Raw genomic sequence first — 22,098 nt, 5'->3', positions numbered from 1 at the left:
GGTCCTAATGTTGATGACTGTCTTTGAATTGGCTGAGTTTCCCGCTGCCTTAGGTTTTTCTTTAAAGGATTCTCTTTTCACCTGGTTTATCCAGTTCAGGGATTTCCCTCCTTCAGATGTGAACTGTTCCTTCCCTGATAGCTCAGCTGGTAAAGAATCCACTTGCAGTGCAGGAGACCCCAGTTCAATTCCTGGGTCGGGAAGTTCCCCTGGAGAAGGGATAGGCTACCCACTCCAGTGTTCTGACCTGGAGAATTCCATGGACTGTATAGTCCACAGGGTCACAAAGAGTCGGACACAACTGAGTGACTTTCACTTCACTTCCAGAGTAAGGAGGTGTCGCTGAGCTTGGGAGTGAGTCTGAAGTGTGGAATCCCTTTTTGAAGAGATCAGCATTATTATTCTCCATCTAAAACGTTCTGTGTCTCACGACATGCATTGGAAATGACGTGAAAAGGGAGGGTAATGCACAGTGAGCCCGCATGCCTACTAAGAACCACTGATGCCTAAAGCCAGTGGCACATCAGGATTGGTCATGAGAACTGGAAAAGACTCAGTGACTAGCCTGGTACCACATTTCATTGGTTCATAAATTAAGATCCCAACACCTGGTTGAGTAAAATACTACTTTTACTCACTTGGAGATTTCAAAAATCTTTTTAGCCAAAGAACCTTTTCACAAATGAAGTCTTACAGAGGAGCTCAGCATATCAAATAGATAAAAGTGTTTTGTTTTCTTTTAATTGGAGAGGGACAGCCACATTATGACTTTCGTGGGCCTCAGGTACTTTTGCCTTCATGATCAGCTTCCTTCATTAAAATACATTTAAAATCTGAGGACTTCTCTGTCCGTCCTGTGGTTGAGAATTTTCTTTCCAATGGAGGGGGTATGGGTTCAATTCCTAGTTGGGGAGCTAAGATCCTACATGTCTCTTGGCCATAAAAACAAAACTTAAATCAGAAACAATATTGTAACAAATTCAATAAAGACTTTAAAAATGGTCCACATAAAAAAATCTCAAAAAATAGTTTAAATTACTTTTTATGACTTCATTGGTATAAATGATGATTGTGTTCATATTATATGGCAAGCATTTTCTCTGACCTGAAAGTTCAGTGCTTTATTCTGGTTTTAAAGAAATCAAAGCTTTTTTTTGTGGACCCTGAACACTGTGTCTCCTCTGTCCAATGGGGAGGTGTGTGTGGGCCCTGAGGGGACAGATCCTGGCCTGACCACCTCCTGGGTGGCTGGAGGAGAGGGACCCATTTGGAAGACCCTTGCACAGATTCATTGCTCAAACCTCATCAGATGCTCGTCTGCCTCACTGGGGAAGAATCAAAACATACCACAGTAAGCATGGAATGTCAAAGTCATTCTCCTTTTTTCCCCCTGCCCCCAACTCAGTCTCTTAAGCATCATTCATACCAAGAGGCCAGCTGTCCAGCCTCTGCTTGAACCTCTCTAGGGACAGGGAGCTGCTTACTGTGCTCGCCTTCTTTCCGATCCAGTTCTGTAGGACATCATGGTACCCAGCAAACCTCTGGGTTGGTCAGCATCTGTCCTCTAATCCTGTAGTGCCTGTGCCCACTGCTGAGCCCAGGTAGGAGTCAGGAGTCTGGGGTTTAAGGTGCAACTTTTGCGCCTCTCCTCTTTGCTGTTGTGTGGTGGTAAAGGAAGACCAAGGCTTGTCCTGGGCGGGGATTGCCTGTAGCCCAGCTTCTTCTGGGATGTAGGGAGCTTGTTGGCTTTTGCTCAGAGGTCAGGGGCCAGAGACTGTGTGTCCCTGTCCCCCTGGGTTCGGGTGGGGCGCTGTTACACCACAGGAGAAAATTTGGATAAGAGCGGGAAGGGTCAGGTGGTTTAGGATGACCATTCCACTCCTGGGCCCTCCGTCTGGTTGCATTTTTCCTGAGATTTAGGGACATATGGCCACCCCGGAACCCAGTGGGCACCCGTCCAGTGCCTCATGGTGCCAGGCACTTGTCCACTCGGGCTGGGGGGAGAGGAGAACAAGAATGATGATTTTTTTTCCCTGAGGCCTACTGGCCTCAAAGCCTGGACTTGCCTAGAGACAAGCAATATCTCAGCAGTGTGGGATATTTTTTTTCATCCCCCCTTTCCCATCTGGCCTCCCCTAGTTCCTGGTGCTTGGAAGAGGGGTGCGCCCCAGCCCCTATCTGCAGTCCTCATGGCCCAGCATATCTTTACGAGCCCCCAATCCACCCCTCGTCCCTTCCACACTAGACAGCTCTCCTGGACCCACCTATGGTTTCTCAACCTCCACGCTTGGTTCTCACTGTCCCTCCCGCCAGGACAGTTGGTGTGGTGGGTGCCCATGGAGAGAGGGGTGCGGGGTAAGTCCGCACCCTGGCCTCCAAGTGGGGGAGCATCCTGCCCAGCCTGGTGTTTGCTCACCTGGCTCCTGCTCTGCACTTTGTAATTATCGATTCCTGCCGTGTCCGCTTACCGTGAGCCAGCTGGGGTAGACTGGCCGTCCAGCTTAGAAGTTCCTGGAAACAGTGACTTATTACTCCCCTAATGAGCGTGTCTCTGCCAGCCAGGTGTGTCCAGGAAAAAGCGTGAGCGTGTGAGCCGCTGAACAGGACATTTTCCTGGGCACTGGGTGAATTTTCTCCTTTCTCTTGGGTCTGGCTCTTCAGGGCTATATTCTCTCTTGCCGTTACGTCTTGACATTTTTACTTAAATAACTGCTCCGATTATATGCCAAGGAAAGCCAGTTTCATAGGGCGGTTCCCCCGAAGCCACTTTTCTCCATCCCTCCCTCCCCCTCCCTTCCTGCCTCTCTCCCTTCACGCCTTCTGTGAGCAGGGCTGTCCTGTCCTCTGTCCCAGGCGGCAGGGACCTCGTGGTTCAGCGGGAGACCTAGGAAGCCGGACGCAGAGTAAGTTTCAAGTTAGTGCAGAACTTCCTGCTTTGTAGGTAGTAACTTCTCTCAGAAACGTTCTGTTTTATTTAAAACAAAGTTTGTTTTTCCTTCCTTACAAAAAGTAGCAAATATCTGTATAGAAGAAGTTGGGAAACACAGAGAAGTCTGAGGAGGAAAGAAAATCACCTATAGATTCCTACCTGAAGTTTACATCTTGGACGTTTTGACTGTTTTCCTTTTATTTTTAAACCAATGAGTGCAATAGGTTCAGCTTCTTTCCCACTTAGAAGAAAAAACAGGCTCGGCTCACAGGATTTGCATTTCCCAGTTTTATTGTAAACCCCGTGGTTTTGGCTGTACAGTGTTCCATGAAGTGGCTGTATCCTAGTTTACACAACAGTGCCCAGTTGGGGGATGTTGTGCTATTTCCAGTCTTCCCCTGTTGTAAATAATGCTGTGAAGAGTATCTTGTAAGTGAATTGGTTTTCACGTTTGGATTGTTTCCCAGACTTTGTCATCTAGAAGGCATCTTCGTGATCACTCAGACCACTTCTCCGGCGTTAGTGTGTGTTAGCATCACCTGGAGGGCTTGTTAAACCCAACTCGCTGAGCCTCACCCTCCAGAGACTCTGGTTCAGTGGGTGAGGGCGGTGCCCGAGAGTCTGGGTTTTAACAAGCTTCCATGCGGAGCCGATGATGCTCGTAAATGGACCACACTCCAGGTGGCATCGACCAGCCTCTCCTGGGTGGTGAAGTTGAGGCTGATGAGTCAGGACTGTGGAGGAGGTGGGGGTTCCCACGCTCAGCCAGGGACCCCTACCCTTTGCTGCCCCTGCTGCCTGGAGAACCTGCAAGAGAAGGCAGCCTTCATCCTCCCTAGGATAGAGGATCTCCTCCATCCAGCCACTCAGGGCAGGTAGATGCTGGTGCAGAGGTGAGCTTAGTGTTGGGATACAGATGCGGGCCCAGGTGAGAACCAGTTTAGGAAAGAAACCGGCAGAGACTGTGGTGAATCATCTTGAATGAGAGTGAGTGACAGCCCCTCTAGGACGCGAGGGGTTAAGCAGGCGGCTGGCACAGCCTCCCCGGAGCCAAAGGGGGGACTCGGGAGTAAGTCGTGACTGCCTAATTAATTCAATTAAACTACTTTATAAGCTCCGCTGGTGTCAGTAAATTGTTAAAGTCTATTAAAAAATCAGTGGGACGTGATGAGGGTTTGGGGTTGCTGCACCACCTTCTGGCTCTTCCCTTGTCTTCCTCTCCTGTTGTGAGTGGGGATGCTCTGTCTGGTACACCTGAAGACCTGCTGTGCGTGCCGAGGCAGGTTCTACCCGCTACCACCCGCCCCCGCCCCGGGCTTCTGTTTCCCTCCTGCACAGTTGAGTGATGGACTGGTTCTTGGACACCCCTTCAGCACCAGGGTTATTAGGATTTGCCAGTCTCTCCAGGTCAGAGGGAGCTGTTACTGCACAGCGCTGTCTCCACTCCGCCTCCTCTTCAAGTTCATCTGGGCTCTTTCCTGGGCTGGCTGTGTAGACAGGTGACTCAGAGGGGAGGTGCAGGCTCTGGAGAGAGAGTAAGCGGAGTGAATCTCACCTAACCCTGTGCTGGGGTCAGGGACTGCTCACAGGGTCTCCTTCAGCGACCCCTCCCCAGGCTGGGACTGGTACCCACGCTCTTGCCGGTGAGGATACGGAGATTCCCAGGTATCCACGTGACCTACCCACGAGTACCCATGGAGCTGAGATTTTAATTCAGGGCTGCGTGCCTCAAAGTCCCTTGGCTGACTGCTTGCAGTTGTTTAGTCCCTCAGTCATGTCCGACTCTTTTGCGATGCCATGGATTGTAGCGCTGCCAGGCTCCTCTGTCCATGGGATTTTTCAGGCAAGAATACTGGAGTGGGTTGCCGTTTCCTTCTCCAGGGGATCTTCCCAACCCAGGAACTGAACCCAAGTCTCCTGCATTGGCAGGTAGATTCTTTACCACCGAGCCACCAGGGAAGCCCGCCTTCCTCTGTAGACGTATTTAAAATAAAGCTGCATCCCCTGGCCAGACCTGGTCCACACTAGTTGAGTTAGCTGCTCATCTTTAGAAATTCAGATTTCCCACTTGTTTTGACAGCCTGGATGCCCAGCAGCAGTGAGCACTAATTCCTACTGGCCAGCCATCAGCAGGAACAGGTAAGCGGGTTTCCTTGTCTTCCCAGCTCTGTGCCCAGCTTAGTGCCACGTTGCCAGTGTGGGAAAGAATATGTGAGAAGTGTTCTTTTTGTCTAGTGAGTATCCAGACAGGAGGACCTGAGCGGAGGGAGTGACAGCCCCGCCCCTAGAGGTACATAAGCAATGGTTGGCTGACCACTCAGATAGGCCTGTTAGAACCAAGATCATGCAACTCTGGGCCGAGCTGTTGGTTTATACTTTTTTCAGCGTTTTGTGCTAAGGGCAGACTGGGAATCCAGCAGCAGCTGCTCCCTGGTGCACGAGCCCTGGACTTAACTGTGTTGTTTTCTGTCAGATCAGGTCTTGTTTAGCCAGACCGGTAGGCTAGGTAGTGCTGGTCTTGAGTATGACTGTGGTCCTGCGTTCGAGGGAAGCGCCTGTCTTAAATTAACCCATGGTGGATCTTTGGCAAGGCTCTTCTTCTCCTGATCCTAGAAGTTTAGGTTAGTTCCCTCTATCTCTGAAAGGCAGCTCAGACAGTATGCTCAATGGGTGGTCCATAGCGAGAGGATGGAGGTGGTCCATAGGAGGAGGATGCGTTTAGGGCCAGGTACACTTCTAAGTGGAGCAGATGCAATCCTAGAGAGTGTGTGTTGTGTGTGTTAGTTGCACTCGGTCATGTCCGACACTTTGCCACCCCGTGGACCCACCAGGCTCCTCTGTCCATAGAATACTCCAGGCAAGAATACTGGAATGGGTTGCCATTTCCTTCTCCAGGGGATCTTCCTGGCCCAGGGATCAAACCCTAGTCTCCTGCATTCCAGGCAGATTCTTTACCATCTGAGTCACCAGGGAAGTAATAGCGGCCATTGGACCTTTAAAGGCTCTGGAAGGTCCTGCAGTCAAGAAAGGAGATCAGCTTTGTTTATCTGGCCTTCGCCAACCTGGCCACTTTTTCCCTGTCCAGGCGCACCTTTTGTTTAATGACCTCAATAGACATGAAGACCTAAAATATTACCCTGGAGAGAGTGGCTTTTCTTCTTGTGGTGGTTCTTCTTGTCATGGACATCCTTTCTGAAAATTGGACAAACCAGCCTTTAGCAGGGTGGTGTCTGACTCCCCTAAGCTGGGTTTTCTTAAACCAGAGTCCATGTTTGTTCTCAGATCCCAGAGGCTGGCCGTGTTCCAGGAGCTTCTCTTGTTTCCAGGAGTGTGCGAATAGCCAGGCCCTCCAGCTCTGGAATATCCTCTCCTTGGGGTTCCCTTTGTATTAGCTATAGTATTTGGCATTTCAGAGAAACCCTGCTTCCCACTTTATACCAGCAGGCAGAGGAACTCATTGGTGGGGCTCGGAAGTTGCCTGAAGGTATTTCATGATGTCCTGATAATCTGGAGCTGCCTGTTTAAGAATTTGTGAACTGCGGTGGACCTTTCCAAAAGAAGATTTGCTTAGGAAAATGTTAGTATAAACAAGATCTTCAGGGGAAGAACTGTAAGGTGTGTGAGGAATCAGTCTATTTTTAAGCCTTTTGAAAGCTCCCGTTTGTGGAACACAAACACTATGCTAATTATAAAAACACCTTTTCTGTTCTAAACTCGGGTAAACAAGATGGGAGCTGGGTGGAGGAGGGAAGGAGTGTCTGAACAGAGGTTCAACCAGAGTTTAAACACTGGCGGTCCACACTAGTTGAGTTGGTTGTCCATCTTTAGCAATTCCGATTTCCCTCTTGTTTTGACAGCCTGAACGCCCAGGCAGCAGTGGACATGAGTTCCTACTGCCCAGCTCTCAGCAGTGAAAGGTTAAGTGTGGCTTCCTTGTCTTCCCAGCTCTGTACCCGAGCCTAGTTTATTTGTGGGAGTGACTTGCACCACCCCCACCCCTTGGAATGTGCTACACCCTTGCCTTTCTAACACTTTCCCCATATATCTTAAGAGTATAGTTAGCATGTCACTGCTCTTTTCCTCTCCATTAACCGCGGAGGAAGTCTTATGCCTTGTTCAGCAAAACTTTCGAAGAGAAACAGTGTCAGAAGCAACCAAGTGTCTTTTTATTGGACATCTAACTAGACATCAGGCTCTGTGCAGATGTCTTATCTCAACTTGGGGTTGAGATATACCTTCCTGTGCAGCCACCAGCCAGGTGTCACCCAGAGCTCCTGTCCAGCGTGCCTTGAATTGGGGCAGAGGATTCTCAAAGGGTGGATGAGGTCCTTGCCCTTGACCTGCCTCTGTAGAGAGATGAGATGAAGGGTAAGGTGAACTCCTGAGAAGTGAGACTGTGGAGTCCCTTTGAGCTTTGGGGATGTGGGATGTGGGTGTGGGGAGAGGAAAGGGAAAGAGGGTGGAGGAAGGGAGGGTTAGGGACCTGACAGAGGAGGTGTGTGACCTTTAGGGGTGGTTAACGTTGAGATAGGCCGAGGGGAGAGGAGAGACCATCCCAGGCTCTAATGAAGAGGTAGAAAGATGATAATTAGCAGAGGCTTTATATGTGAATTAGATTTGAAAATGCTTAAAAATATCAGGAGGTTGAAAATAGCAGGTGGTCTACTTGTTGGGGAGGGAATGGGGTTGGAAGGAGAGGAAGAGAGAGAGAGGTAGATGGATGGATGGATGGATGGATGGAGACATACCAGTTATCTTGGTGGAGGACCCTGAAAATCAAGTGAAGAATTTTGCTAACTAAGGAAATATGTGTAACCAGTCTTAAGACCCATGAGGGCACAGTCTGTCTTATTCATTACTGTGTCCTCAGTTTCCAGCAAGGCCTTGACATGATGAATGGTTACTAATTATTTGTTGAGTGAGTGAATGAAGGTACCTAGTCAGTATTTATCACATTTCCCTTTATGGTAACCCTATGAAAAGATGTTGTTACTCCTTGGAACCATTCTTAGAGGTGTGTGTGTGTGTTTATGTGTATGTGTGTGTATTATGGTGGGGGAAGCACAGGGCTACCAGAAAGGCTTTTTGTTGTTGTTGCAGTACCATGAAATATTGATCAATTTGATTCTATTGTATGACACAGGGACAATTTTACTAGCAGAAAATATGACCGTGTTATATGGCTGCAATAAAAAATCACAGCCATGAGCCCAGGCTCAGAAAGCGAAGCAAACTGACAGTGTAGGCAGGACTCACTGACTCCCTGTCTTTCTGCCAGTGTTCGGTTGCTCTTGTTCCTTCCTGGTGCCAGTGATGGGCTCTGCTGCAGGTAGGAGGTAATAGGTCCCAGCAGAAAATTTACAGAAGAAAGGCTTAACATCAGTTCGGTTTGCGGTTCTCCTGCAATTAGGAAATGTCCGGTGTTGTTTAGTTGTCAATGTAAAGAGTACCCGTCTAGCCTGAGAATTGTCCCATGGGAAGGTTTTGAAGCAGGGATGTAATTTAATGAATGGGTACCATGACGTCTCAACAGAAATGCACTTAACTCCGGAGAATATGTATTGTACAGGTGGCAGATGTCCCAGGGTGAGAACTGGTGTTCTCTGGGTCCCTCTAAGAATGAGAGCATATTGGCCCGCTGACTGTGATTGTTGTGGTGCAAAATACATGTCTTTCATACAATAGGGTCCTTTAATGCAGGCCAGCATCTTCATCAGGTGCTCAACCAGGAAAACGTTGCTTTGTTCCAACTCTAGAGGACCAACTGGACATTGGGTTTCTGGAAAAATGGGAGGACAGTCTCCAGTGTGGTGCCTTCCCAAGGAGTCACTGGTTGTAAGTTTGCTGTTTTCAGTCACTAAATTCTGTCCGACTCTGCGACCCCGTGGACTGCAGCACACCAGACTTCCCTGTCCATCACTGTCTCCCAGAGTTTGCTCACATTCATGTCCATTGAGTCGGTGGTACTACCTAACCATCACATTCTCTGCCACCCTCTTCTCCTTTTCCCTTCACTTTTTGCCAGCATCAGGGTCTTTTCCAGTGAGTCGGCTCTTCGCATCAGGTGGCCAAAGTATTGGAGCTTCAGCTTCTGCATCAATCCTTCCAATGAATATTCAGGGTTGATTTCCTTTAGGATTGACTGGTTTGATCTCGTTGCAGTCCAAGGGACTCTCAAGAGTCTTCTCTTTTCAAAAGCATTTCAATTCAAAAGCATCAGTTCTTTGGTGCTCAGCCTTCTTTATGGTCCAGCTCTCACATCTGTACATGACTTCTGGGAAAACCATAGCTTTGAGTATACAGACCTTTGTCGGCAAAGTGATGTCTTTGCCTTTTAGTATGCTGTCTAGGTTTGTCTAGGGCTTCCCAGGTGGTGCTAGAACCTGCCTGCCAATGCAGGAGACCTAAGAGACAAGGGTTCAGTTCCTGGATTGGGAAGATTCCCTGGCATGGCAACCCACTCCAGTATTCTTGCCTGGAGAATCCCAGGAACCTGGTGGGCTATGAACCTTGCAAAGAGTCAGACACGACTGAAGCAGCTTAGCAGTAGGTTTGTCATAGCTTTCCTTCCAAGGAGCAAGCGTTTTTTAATTTCATGGCTGCAGTCACCGTTCACAGTGATTTTGCAAGTTTTAACTGTAAGATCTCAGGTTTATGTACTGGCTTTAGGACTTAAGCACCCCTAAGATGTCACCCTGCCTTGCCTGCTGACCTGGCAGCTTGTTCAGGAAGAACTGGGATGTGTGAAGAGGGTGGAATAGAGTGGCAGACTGCCCTGGAAGCAGGGATGGAGCTGAGAGATGGTCCTGGCTCGCTCGCTCACGATTTTCCTCTTTTACACTAGGCACTGCAACCTCAGGGCCTTTACACTTGCTGTTCCTCTCCCCAGAAGGCATTCCCGCTATTTTCTTGACTTCTCTCTCACTTCCATTTAGTCTTCTCAATAAGCTTCCTCTGACCTTGATATTTAAAGTTATATCCTCCTTTCATCCCATTGGCCTTTTTTGCTCCATTTTCTTCCACAGTACTGTTTTCTATTTTACCTTTAGAAAGAAATTATGCTTCCTTTCTGTCTCCTTCCTTTGCTTTCCCAAGGATGTAAACTTTGTGAAGGCAGGGCTTAAAAAACACTTTAAAAAAAATAACTTTTTCTTTTAAAAGCAGTTTAGACATAAAATTTTGCAAAAGTAATGCAAAGAATTTCCATGTATCCTACACCCAGCTTCCTCAAATGTTAGCACCTTACATAACCATGGTATAATGCTTCAGTTATGTTATGAAATTCATATTAGCACAGGAAATGAATAGCAATGCATCCTATGTACTAGCCACAGACCTTATTCGGGTTTCACCATTGGCCCCACCAACAGTCCAGGATTCAATCCAGGATCCACTATTGCATTTAGTTGTCACGCCCCCTCAATTTTCACCACAGATCGTGGGCCTTTCTTTGAATTCTGTGCCCTTGACCCCTTTAAAGTGCCCTTACTAATTATTCTGTAGAATGCCCCTCATAGGTTTTCCAGATATTTGCTGGATCACTGAGTTGGGTTCTGTGTTTCTTTTCGTTGCTCGCCCAGAAGGGATGGTACCCCTCCTGGGCATCACAGCAGAAGGTACAGGATGTTAGTATGATTTATCACTAGTGATGTGAACTTTGAACACTTAGTTATGGTGGGTGTCTGCCTGGTTTCCCAGTTACTCTCTTACCTTTTCTATTAAGAAGTATCTTTGCGACTATGCGAATAACTTGATTCTCATCACACTTTTGGTCCCTGACATCCTTAGATGATTCTTACCTGCAACAGTTATTACTGTGGTGTTTGCCAAATAGTGATTTCCTATTTCTGTCATTCTTTGTACATTGATTAGTTGGAATTCTACTGTAGAAAGAGCTTTCCTTTCTCCCTTATTTATTTATTTATACCGGTTTAACTCCTGGCTGTTTATTTTATGGATTATAATCTATTACTATCATATTCTGTTGCTCAAATTGTTCCAGATTTGGCCAGTGACAGCCCCTTCATGCAGGCTCCTCTGTCCTTTGACAAATACCCATTATTCTTTGAACTTGTGCTTATACTCAGCAAGGTGTTCAGGGCTTGCCTTGTGCTGTCCCAGCCCTGGAAACAGCCTTACTGTATGAAGGCAGGCAGGGTTTTTTGTCTGTGTTCTTTCTGTCGCGTCCTGGTGCTCACAGGGTCTGGCATGTAGTAGGATCACCTCAAATAATTTTTGGATGAATGGATGAATCCTGGGAAGGAAGATTCCATAGGCTGGGTACAGAGGCGACATATAATTCATACTTTTCCTAGTCTCCTCCTGATGAGCCTGAATGAATGGTTTAGAAAGGGAGGGCTGTCTTCCCTGTTTCCCTCTCCTGTGAGCCTCAGGGGCTTTGACAGACCCGTTTTGTCACTTTCAGCCTGTTCTCCTTGCTGCACAGTGTGAAAAGGATCCCAGGGCATCCCTGATCTTGTAGAAATAGATCTTGTCGAGTAGAAAGAGCCAAAGGCGGGGAAAGCAGCCAAGAGGAGCAGGCTGGCTGGAGAGTTAGCTGGGGCTGGCAGAGCCGGGCCTGCTCGCCGCTAATGACTTGGTTGAACACCAGCCGCGGCAGGAAGGAGGCTCCAGCAGTTGACGGCAGAGGTCCGGGGACCCCCACCGGCGTGTCTGTAGCTGGGGGGCTGCCAAGAGCCACTCCTGGTCTCCTGAGACGCACAGGTCTCGCTTGAATATTTTATGAGGTTTTCTTTATGAAAGATTAAAACTCAGTCACGTTGGCTTTTGGAAAAGCTTGTGATAATCAGATTTTTATTTATGAGTTGGACTGTGTGTGTGCGTGCCCCTGAAGAGGGGAATGGGCTGCCAGGCTTTCTTGCCGACCCTTCTGGCAGATTTCTGGGCCAGGAGCAGCCTTGGCAAGCGGTAGCCCCTTTTCTGAGACAGGAGAGGCCCCGCTGGCTCCTGCGATGTCATTGCTGGTGCCCCTGAGAACAGCCAGACGCCTTCACAGGGTGGTGTGATACCACCTCCGGTACTTCTCCGATAACAACTCTGCTCAGCGATTCAGGTTTGCGGAATACCGCGACGTCTTGTGTTCACGCCAGTTCTGCAGGGCGGTCCTGGGAACTGGGCCAGGTGGGCATGGTTGTCTCAGTTTGCAGGCAGAGAAACTGAGTCCCAGGAAAAGGGAAATGACTGCTTCTCCATCGTGCTTAAGGGTCTGGAAAGCATAAACATAAAAATGTCACAGTACCTAGGTGAAGCTGCCAGCTCCTCAAGGCTCTCCTCTGTTGGGGTAATACAGCAAAAGTTTATGTGGATGAAGGAGATGGGAAGAGCTGGAGGAAGAGTTAACAGTTGCTTAGGGCAGGCCTCCTGGGAGGGAGAGGGCAGTGTCAGCTTGCCTTGAATCTGTATCTATCAAGCACGTATACTGTATCATACCTAACAGGGGCAAGAACATGGAGAGATCCCAGCAGGTGATGGAAGACCACCTGTCAAGGACAGCAAGTCTTCCGTGGTCTCTAGTCAGGGATACTGGAGGCCTGTTTGCTCAGCTTGGGGATGTAGCCATCAGCAAAGGCAAGCATTGGTGAGCTGTGTATGCCCCCAGCTTAGCACTCAGCATGCTCCACCCCAGGGTACGTGCGGCTCAGAGTAGCGAGAGGTCCCATTCTAGCATTCTTTTCAGTCATTCATCTATCCATCCCAGAAGTGTTTATTGAGTGCCTGAAGTAGGGCCAGCACTGTACGAGATACCAGGGTGAATTAGACCACAGGACCCCTGCCCTGTGGGGTTCACTAGGAAACAAACAGGCAGTTTTCCAGTATGTAGGATAAGTGCTCTGATGGTGGAAGTCCAGGAGTTTGTAGAAGGCACCTCTTGTCCATGTGTCTCATCCTCAGGACAGGTCTGAAGTAGATGCGGTCGTCATCTCCTTTTTACTGATGAGGAAACTGAAGCTCAGGTGTTGACTTAGCCAACAGGTAGCAAAGCCAAGTTGGAGCCCATGGGCTGACTCCCCAGCAAAGGGAGGAGCTGGCCAGTATTTAACAGTCAGTCCATGGCTAAATGGACAGACTTGCCATCACCCCAGCCTCCCTGACTTATTGTGAACAAGAGTGAGTGAGGATGCTGGGGCCTGTGGCCAGAATCTCATCCTGTCTGAATCAGGCAGGGGCTGAGGCCTGGTTGGAGCTGGGGAGCAAATGGAACCCTGGGCTGGGCATGGAAGCCTCTGCATCATCTGGGTCCAGGATAGAGAATCTCTGTTGGGAGAGCTCCTGGCTTCCCACGCCAGCATGCTTTCCTGGAGAATCCCATGGACAGAAGAGCCTGGTGGGCTACAGGCCATGTGGTCCCAAAGAGTCGGACATGACTGAGTGGCTAACACAAAATGAGGAGAAACAAGCTTACAACATAGGGTGGTTGTGATGACTAAGTGAAGTACTGAATAGGAAGTGCTAAGCACAGTGCCTGGCATATGAGAGGAGTCACAGTGATGGTTTGTAGTAGTCCTAATAGGATTTAGCGGTGGGTTTCTGCAGATTGCTATGTTGTGGCTGGTGGTAGCTTAGGTGTCTGTGTTCTACTTGGCTTGAAGGCATGAGCTCTACCTGGTAGTCCGTTTTACAGGTGGAAGTCAGTTGTATGATGACTAGCAGTTCTGTGGTTATTGGGTGTTGTGTGATGGGATGATTTTCTCTTGCTTGTGTGCAGACTCCCCAGGGACAGGGCCGGTGGCATTCCTGTTGGTGGTCTTGGCTCAGAACCTGGCCTGGATCAGGCACTCAGTACTTTTGCCATGTTTAAAAGTTCCTTGACCATAAAGCTTCATTTATCATGAAGCTTTTGTATCTGTCAGACTGAGATTGGAATCCTGAGCCCTGTTTCTTCTGCCTGATGGCTAGGGCAGGTAAATTACTTCTCCTTTCTGGTCTGTTTCCCCAGAGCAGACCAGAAACCAGGTGAGAGTTATGCACGTGGTTTCTATTCTGAGGCCAGAGAATTACTCCAGCCTTTCGCCTGTCAGGCCAAAGATGTTCTGTCTCCATCCAGTGAGTCAAAGGTTTCTCCCTGGTTACAGCAACTGAGGACCCAGTCTCTTTGCCCAGAGTCTCAAGACATCCACATCTGAAGGAAAAGCCCTCCGAGGCTGATGGGGTCAGAGGTCACTGAGTTCAGAACTGATGAGTTGGGATTTGCCATGCATCTGGTCCCATCACTTCATGGGAAATAGATGGGAAACAGTGGAAACAGTGTCAGACTTTTTTGGGGGGGGGCTCCAATATCACTGCAGATGGTGAGTGCAGCCATGAAATTAAAAGACGCTTACTCCTTGGAAGAAAAGTTATGACCAACCTAGATAGCATATTCAAAAGCAGAGACATTACTTTGCCAACAAAGTTCTGTCTAGTCAAGGCTATGGTTTTTCCTGTGGTCATGTATGGATGTGAGAGCTGGACTGTGAAGAAGGCTGAGCGCCGAAGAATTGATGCTTTTGAACTGTGGTGTTGGAGAAGACTCTTGAGAGTCCCTTGGACAACAAGGAGATCCAACCAGTCCATTCTGAAGGAGATCAACCCTGGGATTTCTTTGGAAGGAATGATGCTAAAGCTGAAACTCCAGTACTTTGGCCACCTCATGAGAAGAGTTGACTCATTGGAAAAGACTCTGATGCTGGGAGGGATTGGGGGCAGGAGGAGAAGGGGCTGACAGAGGATGAGATGGCTGGATGGCATCACTGACTCGATGGACGTGAGTCTGAGTGAACTCCGGGACTTGGTGATGGACAGGAGTGTTGGCATGCTGCGATTATTGGGTGGCAAAGAGTCGGACACAACTGAGCAACTAAACTGAACTGATGATCTCCTTTGAGGAGACAGAAGGAAACAGCACATGTCTGGAAGGAAGGAAGAAGGGACAGCTTCTTTGTTTCCCTTGGGCAAACAAGTCTCTCTGAACTTAACATCATCCTGAAAAGTTACCTGCTAATCAAACCCTTTTTGGGACTATTCCTTGCATAAAAGATTTTTATGACAGAGCTTTTTTACAAAGCAAAAAGTACCTTCTGTAAAGTGAATTATCACTCCTGATATTTCCTTTTTGTGTAAATCTGACCTTTCTTATGTTGTTTTCTTGCTTTTTTTTCTTTTTACTTCTGTTATTATTTGTATTAACCAAAGGAATGCATGTTCACTACTGAACAGTTAGGAAGTCCATATGAGCAAAAAAAAAAAAAAAAAAAGGAATAAAAAATCAAGGTTGCCTATAACCTTCCCAGAACCTGAAGATAATCCCTCTGGATGTTGATATTTGATGTATTGATAGTTTGATGCATCAGGAGACAAGTGACGTGCAGAACATAAAAGTTCACTCATTTAGGAAGTGTTTGCTGGACTTCTACCCTGTGCATAGTGTTGGAGAGAAACCAGGGAGCAAAAAACAGATCCCATTCTGCAGGAAGCAATTTATGTAGACAAAAGGAAGGAAAGAAGTTGACGTGGAACTGGGACTGAGGAAAGATCTGAAACTGATAGTAAAAGTTGTAGTAAGAGCTCCGTGAGTTTTGACCTGACTCGGGAATGGTTGGGCATGAAGTGGCCGGATGTGGGAGAGGGAAGGCATATTGACAGCTTCCAGGAGCGCTGATACATACTGCCCAGAGAAGGTGGTGCTGGTTGGTGTCTGCATACTGGGGGGACAAGCACAGAACTGAGCTATTTCTTTATTTATTTATTTGCACGTTGCTATCTAGTTGTTCTATTGATAGTACCATTTGTTGAAAGACTGTCCTTTCTCCACTGAATTGCCTTTTTCAAAGATCATGTAACTGTATTTGTGGGTCTTTTTCTGAGCTTTCTATTCTGTTCTGCTGATCTGTTTGTCTGTTCTTTCACCAATACCACACACTTGATTACCATAGTTTTACAGTAAGTTAGAAGTCAGATAGTGTGAGTTTTTGCCTTTGTTCTTCTTCAGTGCTCTGCTGGCTACTCTGGGTCTTCTGGTCTTTGCATATATACTTTACCATTAGTTTGTCAACAGCCACAACATGCTGGAATTTTGATTGAGATTGTGTTGGTTTCATAGATTAAGTTGCCAACCAACATCTTAACAATATTGAGTTTTTCTTTCATGAATATGGAATATTTCTTTCTTTATTTAGAGTTCTGTTAATTTATTCCGTCAAAATTTTATAGTCTTCATGTATCATTTACATATTTTGTTAGATTTATACCTAAGTAATGCTTTGGAGGGAATGATGCTGAAGCTGAAACTCCAGTACTTTGGCCACCTCATGCGAAGAGTTGACTCATTAGAAAAGACTCTGATGCTGGGAGGGATTGGGGGCAGGAGAAGGGGACGACAGAGGATGAGATGGCTGGATGGCATCACTGACTCGATGGACATGAGTCTTGAGTGAACTCTGGGAGTTGGTGATGGACAGGGAGTGTTGGCGTGCTGCAATTCATGGGGTCGCAAAGAGTCAGACACAACTGAGCGACTGAACTGAACTGAATGCTTTCTTTTATTAGTGCCAATATAAGTAGTATTGTGTTTTAAATTTAAATTTCCATTTTACAGTGCCCCGTTTGTACATATAAAAACAACTGACTTTTTAAAATACTAAGCCGGGATTCTGCCACCTTCTTATATTACTTATTCCAGTGTTGTTGTTGTTGTTTTTAATATTGAGGGTTTTCTTTTGGATTTTCGAAACAGTAGTCATGTATCTTTGAATAAAGAAAATTTTATTTCTTCCTTCTCAGTCTATGTGCTTTTAATTTACTTTTCCTGTCTTATTGCATTAGCTAGGACTTCCCGTATGATGTTGAGTAGGGATGGAGAAGGGGACATCCTCGTCTTGTTTCTAGTCTTTCCATCCTTGCCTTGCTTCCAGGAGAAGGCATCTGGTTTCTCACCGTTATGTATGATCTTAGCTGTAGGTTTTCTGATACATATTCTTCATCAAATTTAGGAAGTTCCCCTCCATTCCTAGTTTTCTGAGAGTTTTTTTTAAAATCATGAATAGGTGTTGGATCTTGTCAGATGCACAGCTATTGATATGACAGTGTGATTTTTCTTTCTAGCCTGTAGATGTGATGGATTATGTGAATCGGTTTTTCAGTGTTTAAGCCAGCCTGGAATAAATCTGATTTGGTTATGGTGTATACTTCTTTTTGCTTCCCTGGTGGCCAAGATGGTAAAGAATCCACCTGCAATGCAAGAGACCTGACTTCAGTCTCTGGGTTGGGAAGATCCCCTGGAGAAGGGAACGGCTACCACTCCAGTATCCTGGCCTGGAGAATTCCATGGACAGAGGATCCCAGCAGGCTATAGTCCATGGGGTCGCAAAGAGTTAGACGTGACTGAGCAACTTTCACACATATGCTTCTTTTTATACATTGTTCAACTCAGTTTGCTAATAGTTTATTGGTGATTTATGCATCAGTGTTCAGGAGAGAGAATCATTTGTAGTTTTCCTTTCTTGTATTATCTTTATCTGGTCTTGGTGTTAGAGTAATACTGACTGTATATAATGAGTTGAGAAGTGTCCCCTGTGCTTCTTTTTCTTGGAGAAGATTGTAGAGAATTGGTATCATTTCATCCCTAAGTATCAGAATGCACCACTGAAACCTCTGGACCTGGTACTTATTTTTTTTTTTTGAAAGGCTCTTTTTATTGATTCAGTTTATATATATATATGTATGTATGTATGAAATAGATTATTTGTTTCTCCTTATCTGAATTTTACTAAATTGTGTCTTTCAAGGAATTGGTCCATTTCATTTAAGTTAGATTTATGGGCAAAGAGTTCATAATACTCCTTTATTCTTTTATATCCATGAGATCAGTGCTGATAGCCTTTTTCCACTTCAGATATTAGTAATTTGTGTTTCTGTTTTATTGTCTTGGTTATCATGGCTAGCCACATGACTGACTCAGGTCATGAAATCCTTATTGCAAAATTCAGACTTAAATTGAAGAAAGTAGGGAAAACCACTAGACCATTCAGGTATGACCTAAATCAAATCCCTTACAATTATACAGTGGAAGTGATAAATAGATTCAAGAGATTAGATCTGGTAGACAAAGTGCCTGAAGAACTATGGACGGAGGTTTGTGACGTTGTACAGAAGGCAGTGATCAACACCATCCCCAAGAAAAAGAATGCAGAAAGGCAAAATGGTTGTCTGAGGAGGCCTTACAAATAGCTGAGAAAAGAGAAGTTAAAGGCAAAGGAGAAACGGAAAGATATACCCATTTAAATGCAGAGTTCCAAAGAATAGCAAGGAGAGATAAGAAAGCCTTCCTCAGTGATCAGTGCAAAGAAATAGAGGAAAACAATAGAATGGGAAAGACTAGAGATCTCTTCAAGAAAATTAGCGATACCAAGGGAACATTTCATGCAAAGATGGGCACAATAAAGGACAGAAATGTTATGGACCAAACAGAAGCAGCAGATATTAAGAAGAGGTGGCAAGAATACACAGAAGAACTAAACAAAAAAGATCTTCATGACCCAGATAATCATGATGGTGTGGTCACTCACCTAGAGCCAGACATCCTGGAATACAAAATCAAGTGGGCCTTAGGAAGCATCACTACGAACAAAGCTAGTGGAGGTGATAGAATTCCAGTTGAGCTATTTCAAATCCTAAAAGATGCTGTGAAAGTGCTGCACTGAATATGCCAGCAAATTTGGAAAACTCAGCAGTGGCCACAGGACTGGAAAAGGTCAGTTTTCATTCCAATTCCAAAGAAAGGAAATGCCAAAGAATGCTCAAACTACCGCACAATTACACTCATCTCACATGCTAGCAAAGTAATGCTCAAAATTCCCCAAGCCAGGCTTCAACAGTACATAAACTGTGAACTTCCAGATGTCCAAGTTGGATTTAGAAAAGGCAGAAGAACTGAGATCAAATTGCCAACATCTGTTGGATCATTGAAAAAGCAAGAGAATTCCAGAAAAAAATCTGCTTCTACATTATTGATTACGTCAAAGCCTTTGACTGTGTAGATCACAACAAACTGGAAGATTCTTCAAAAGATGGGAATACTAGACCACCTAACATGCCTCCTGAGAAATCTGTATGCAGGTCAAGAAGCAGCAGTTAGAACTGGACATGAAACAGCAGACTGGTTTCAAATAGGGAAAGGAGTACATCAAGGCTGTATATTGTCAGCCTGTTTATTTAACTTATATTCATCATGCGAAATGCCCGGCTGGATGAAGCACATGCTGGAATCAAGATTGCCGGGAGAAATTTTAATAACCTCAGATATGCGGATGACACCACCCTTATGGCAGAAAGTGAAGAAGAACTAAAGAGCCTCTTAATGAAAGTGAAAGAGGAGAGTGAAAAAGTTGTCTTGAAACGCAACATTCAAAAAACAAAGATCATGTCATCCGGTCCCACATTCATGGGAAATATATGGGGAAACAATCGAAACACTGAGAGACTTTATTTTTTTGGGCTCCAAAATCACTGCAGATGGTGACTGCAGCCATGAAATGAAAAGATACTTGCTCCTTGGAAGAAAAGCTATGACCAACCTAGACAGCATATTAAAAAGCAGAGACCTTACTTTGCCAACAAAGGTCTGTCTAGTCAAAGCTATGGTTTTTCCAGTAGTCATGTATGGATGTGAGAGTTGGACTATAAAGAAAGCTGAGCACCGAAGAATTGATGCTTTTGAAGTGTGTTGTTGGAGAAGACTCTTGAGAGTCCCTTGGACTGCATGGAGATCAACCAGTCCATCCTAAAGGAAATTAGTCCTGAATAGTCATTGGAAGGAGTGATGCTGAAGCTGAAACTCCAATACTTTGGCCACCTGGTGCAAAGAACAGACTCATTGGAAAAGACCCTGATGCTGGAAACGATTGAGGGCAGGAGGAGAAGGGGATGACAGAAGATGAGATGGTTGGATGGTATCACTGACTCAATGGACGTGAGTTTGAGCAAGCTCTGGGAGTGGTGATGAGCATGGAAGCCTGGTGTGCTGCAGTCCATGGGGTCACAAAGAGTCGGACACAACTGAGCAGCTGAACTCAACTGATCATGGCTAGAGGCTTATCAGTTTTATTGGTCTTTTCAAACAACCAGTCTTTGCTTTCATTAATTTTTGCTATTGATTTCCAGTTTGCAGTTTCATTGATTTCTGCTCTAATATTTCTTTTCTTATGATTGTTTTAAGTCTATACTGTTGTACTTTCTCTAGTTTCCTAAGATGAATGCATATGTGAATAGTTTTAGATCCAGCTTTTTTCTAGTATATGTATTCAGTTCTCTAAAATTCCCTCTAAGCAGTACATTCACTGTGTTCCACAAATTCTAATAATTGTGTTTTCATTTTCATGTAGTTAAAAATATTTAAAAATTTCTCTGGAGACTTCCACTTTGACCCATGTGTTATTTAGAAGACTCTTGTTTAATCTCCAAATATTTAAGTTTTCCATCAATATGTCCAGCAAATATTTTGAAATTTAACTACAGTTTTCTGTTATTTATTTCTGGTTAAATCCATTGTGGTCTGAGAGCATATTTTGTATGGTTTCTGGTGGTTGTTTTTTTTTAACTTGTTAAGGTGTGTTTTAGTCTAGAATGGGATCTGTTTTGGTGACGGTTTTATGTGAGCTTGAGAAGAATGTGTATTCTGTTGTTGATGAAGTACTCTATGTCAGTGAGAACCTGCTGATTGATGGTGCTATTCAGTGTAGCTGTGTCCTTACTGATGTTAGGCCTCACTTTGTAGTTCCGTCACTTCTACCTCAGATATTTTCATGCTGTGTTTTTAAGTGCATGTATGTTAAAGATGGTTATGTCTTGCAGAATTGACCCCTTTGTCATTACATAATACTCCTTTTTATTCCTGTTTTTCTTGCTCTGATTCTTGCTGTGTCTGAAATTAATATAGCTACTCTAGAGTTCTTTTGATTTGTTTTAGCATGGTATATTTTTCCCCTATAAGTTTACTTTTAATCTACATATATATTTTTTTATATCAATATTTTAAATGGATTTTGTTTTTAGTACACAAAATATAGTTGGATCTGGAGTGGTTTTTTTTTGTTTTAATCTGTTCTGATAGTCTCTGTCTTTTAATCAGTGTATTTAGGCCATTCATATTTAAAGTGATTATTAATATGTACCATATTTGGAACTGTTTTCTATTTGTTATCCTTGAGTTTTTCTTTTTTGTCTTTCCCTTTTTTCTGCCTCCTCTAGTTTTAATTGAGCACTTTATATGATTCTATATTCTCCCCTCTCATAGCATCTGAAGTCCTTAAAATTTTTTTTTAGTGATTGCCCAAGACTTTGCAATATACATTAACATTTAATCCAAGTCCATTTTAAAATAACACTATTCTGCTTTAGGTAATGCAGGTATCTTATAACAGGATTCCTAGTTGTTCCCTCCCAACTCTTGTGAGGATGAGATGGTTGGATGGCATTACTGACTCAATGAACATGAGTTTGAGCAAATTCCAGGAGATAGTGAAGGACAAGGAAGCCTGGCACGCTGCAGTCCATTGGGTCACAAAGAGTCAGACACGACTTAGCAACTCAAGAACAATAACAGTAATCTCTTACCAAGCTGCTGTTATTCATCTCACTAATTCACAAGTTATAGTTGTCAATATATTGTTTTCTTACTATTTTGAACAAAGTTATCTACTAGGTAACTTAAGAATAAGAAAAACAAAAATTTTATTTTACTTTCATTTTTTTCCTTCTCCCACACCGTTCCTTTCTTGGTGTATGTTGAGTTTCTGACCTGTTATTTTCCTTCTCTCTGTAGAACTTTTAACATTTCTCTTAGGGATCTACTGGTGACAGGTTTCCTTAAATTTTGTCTTTATTTCTTCTTCTCTTTTAAAGGAGACTCTTACTAGATACAGGTTACTGAGTTGGTGGTTGTTTTCTTTCCACACTCTTTGAGTATTTCACTCCTCTGTTTTCTTGCTTGCATGGTGTTTGGTGAGAGCTCCAGGGTGAGTCTTATCTTTGTTACTCTATAGATAAGCAGGCGTTTCTTGTTGTTGTTCATTTATGTCTAATGACTTCTGGCCGCTTTCACGATTTCCTCTTTGACTCTGATTTTTCTGTCATTAGAATATGACACGCCTAGGTGTAGATTTTTTATCGCTTGC

At 45.0% G+C, this 22,098-nt stretch overlaps 1 protein-coding gene across 24 annotated transcripts in view; it reads left to right on the top strand.

Annotated features, from left to right (window-relative positions):
• The window catches only part of ZNF618 (zinc finger protein 618), a 206,565-nt gene that overhangs the window by 40,179 nt on the left and 144,288 nt on the right, over positions 1–22,098 (top strand). For 16 of the 24 annotated variants that reach the window (XM_060408860.1, XM_060408856.1, XM_060408874.1 and 13 more), the window contains exons 2-3: positions 5,010–5,068; positions 6,371–6,506. The exons of 3 other annotated variants lie outside the window; for them this stretch is intronic. The gene's annotated coding sequence lies outside the window, so the exon portion shown is untranslated. The remainder of the gene's footprint in view (positions 1–5,009; positions 5,069–6,370; positions 6,507–22,098) is intronic. 5 more of the 24 variants (XM_060408867.1, XM_060408864.1, XM_060408852.1 and 2 more) reach the window with 1 other exon arrangement.

The sequence above is a fragment of the Ovis aries genome, chromosome 2 (assembly GCF_016772045.2).
Source record: "Ovis aries strain OAR_USU_Benz2616 breed Rambouillet chromosome 2, ARS-UI_Ramb_v3.0, whole genome shotgun sequence".
NCBI classification, from domain to species: domain Eukaryota; kingdom Metazoa; phylum Chordata; class Mammalia; order Artiodactyla; family Bovidae; genus Ovis; species Ovis aries.
Note: the sequence above shows the minus strand (reverse complement) of the source record. Positions and strands in the feature narration are given on the sequence as shown.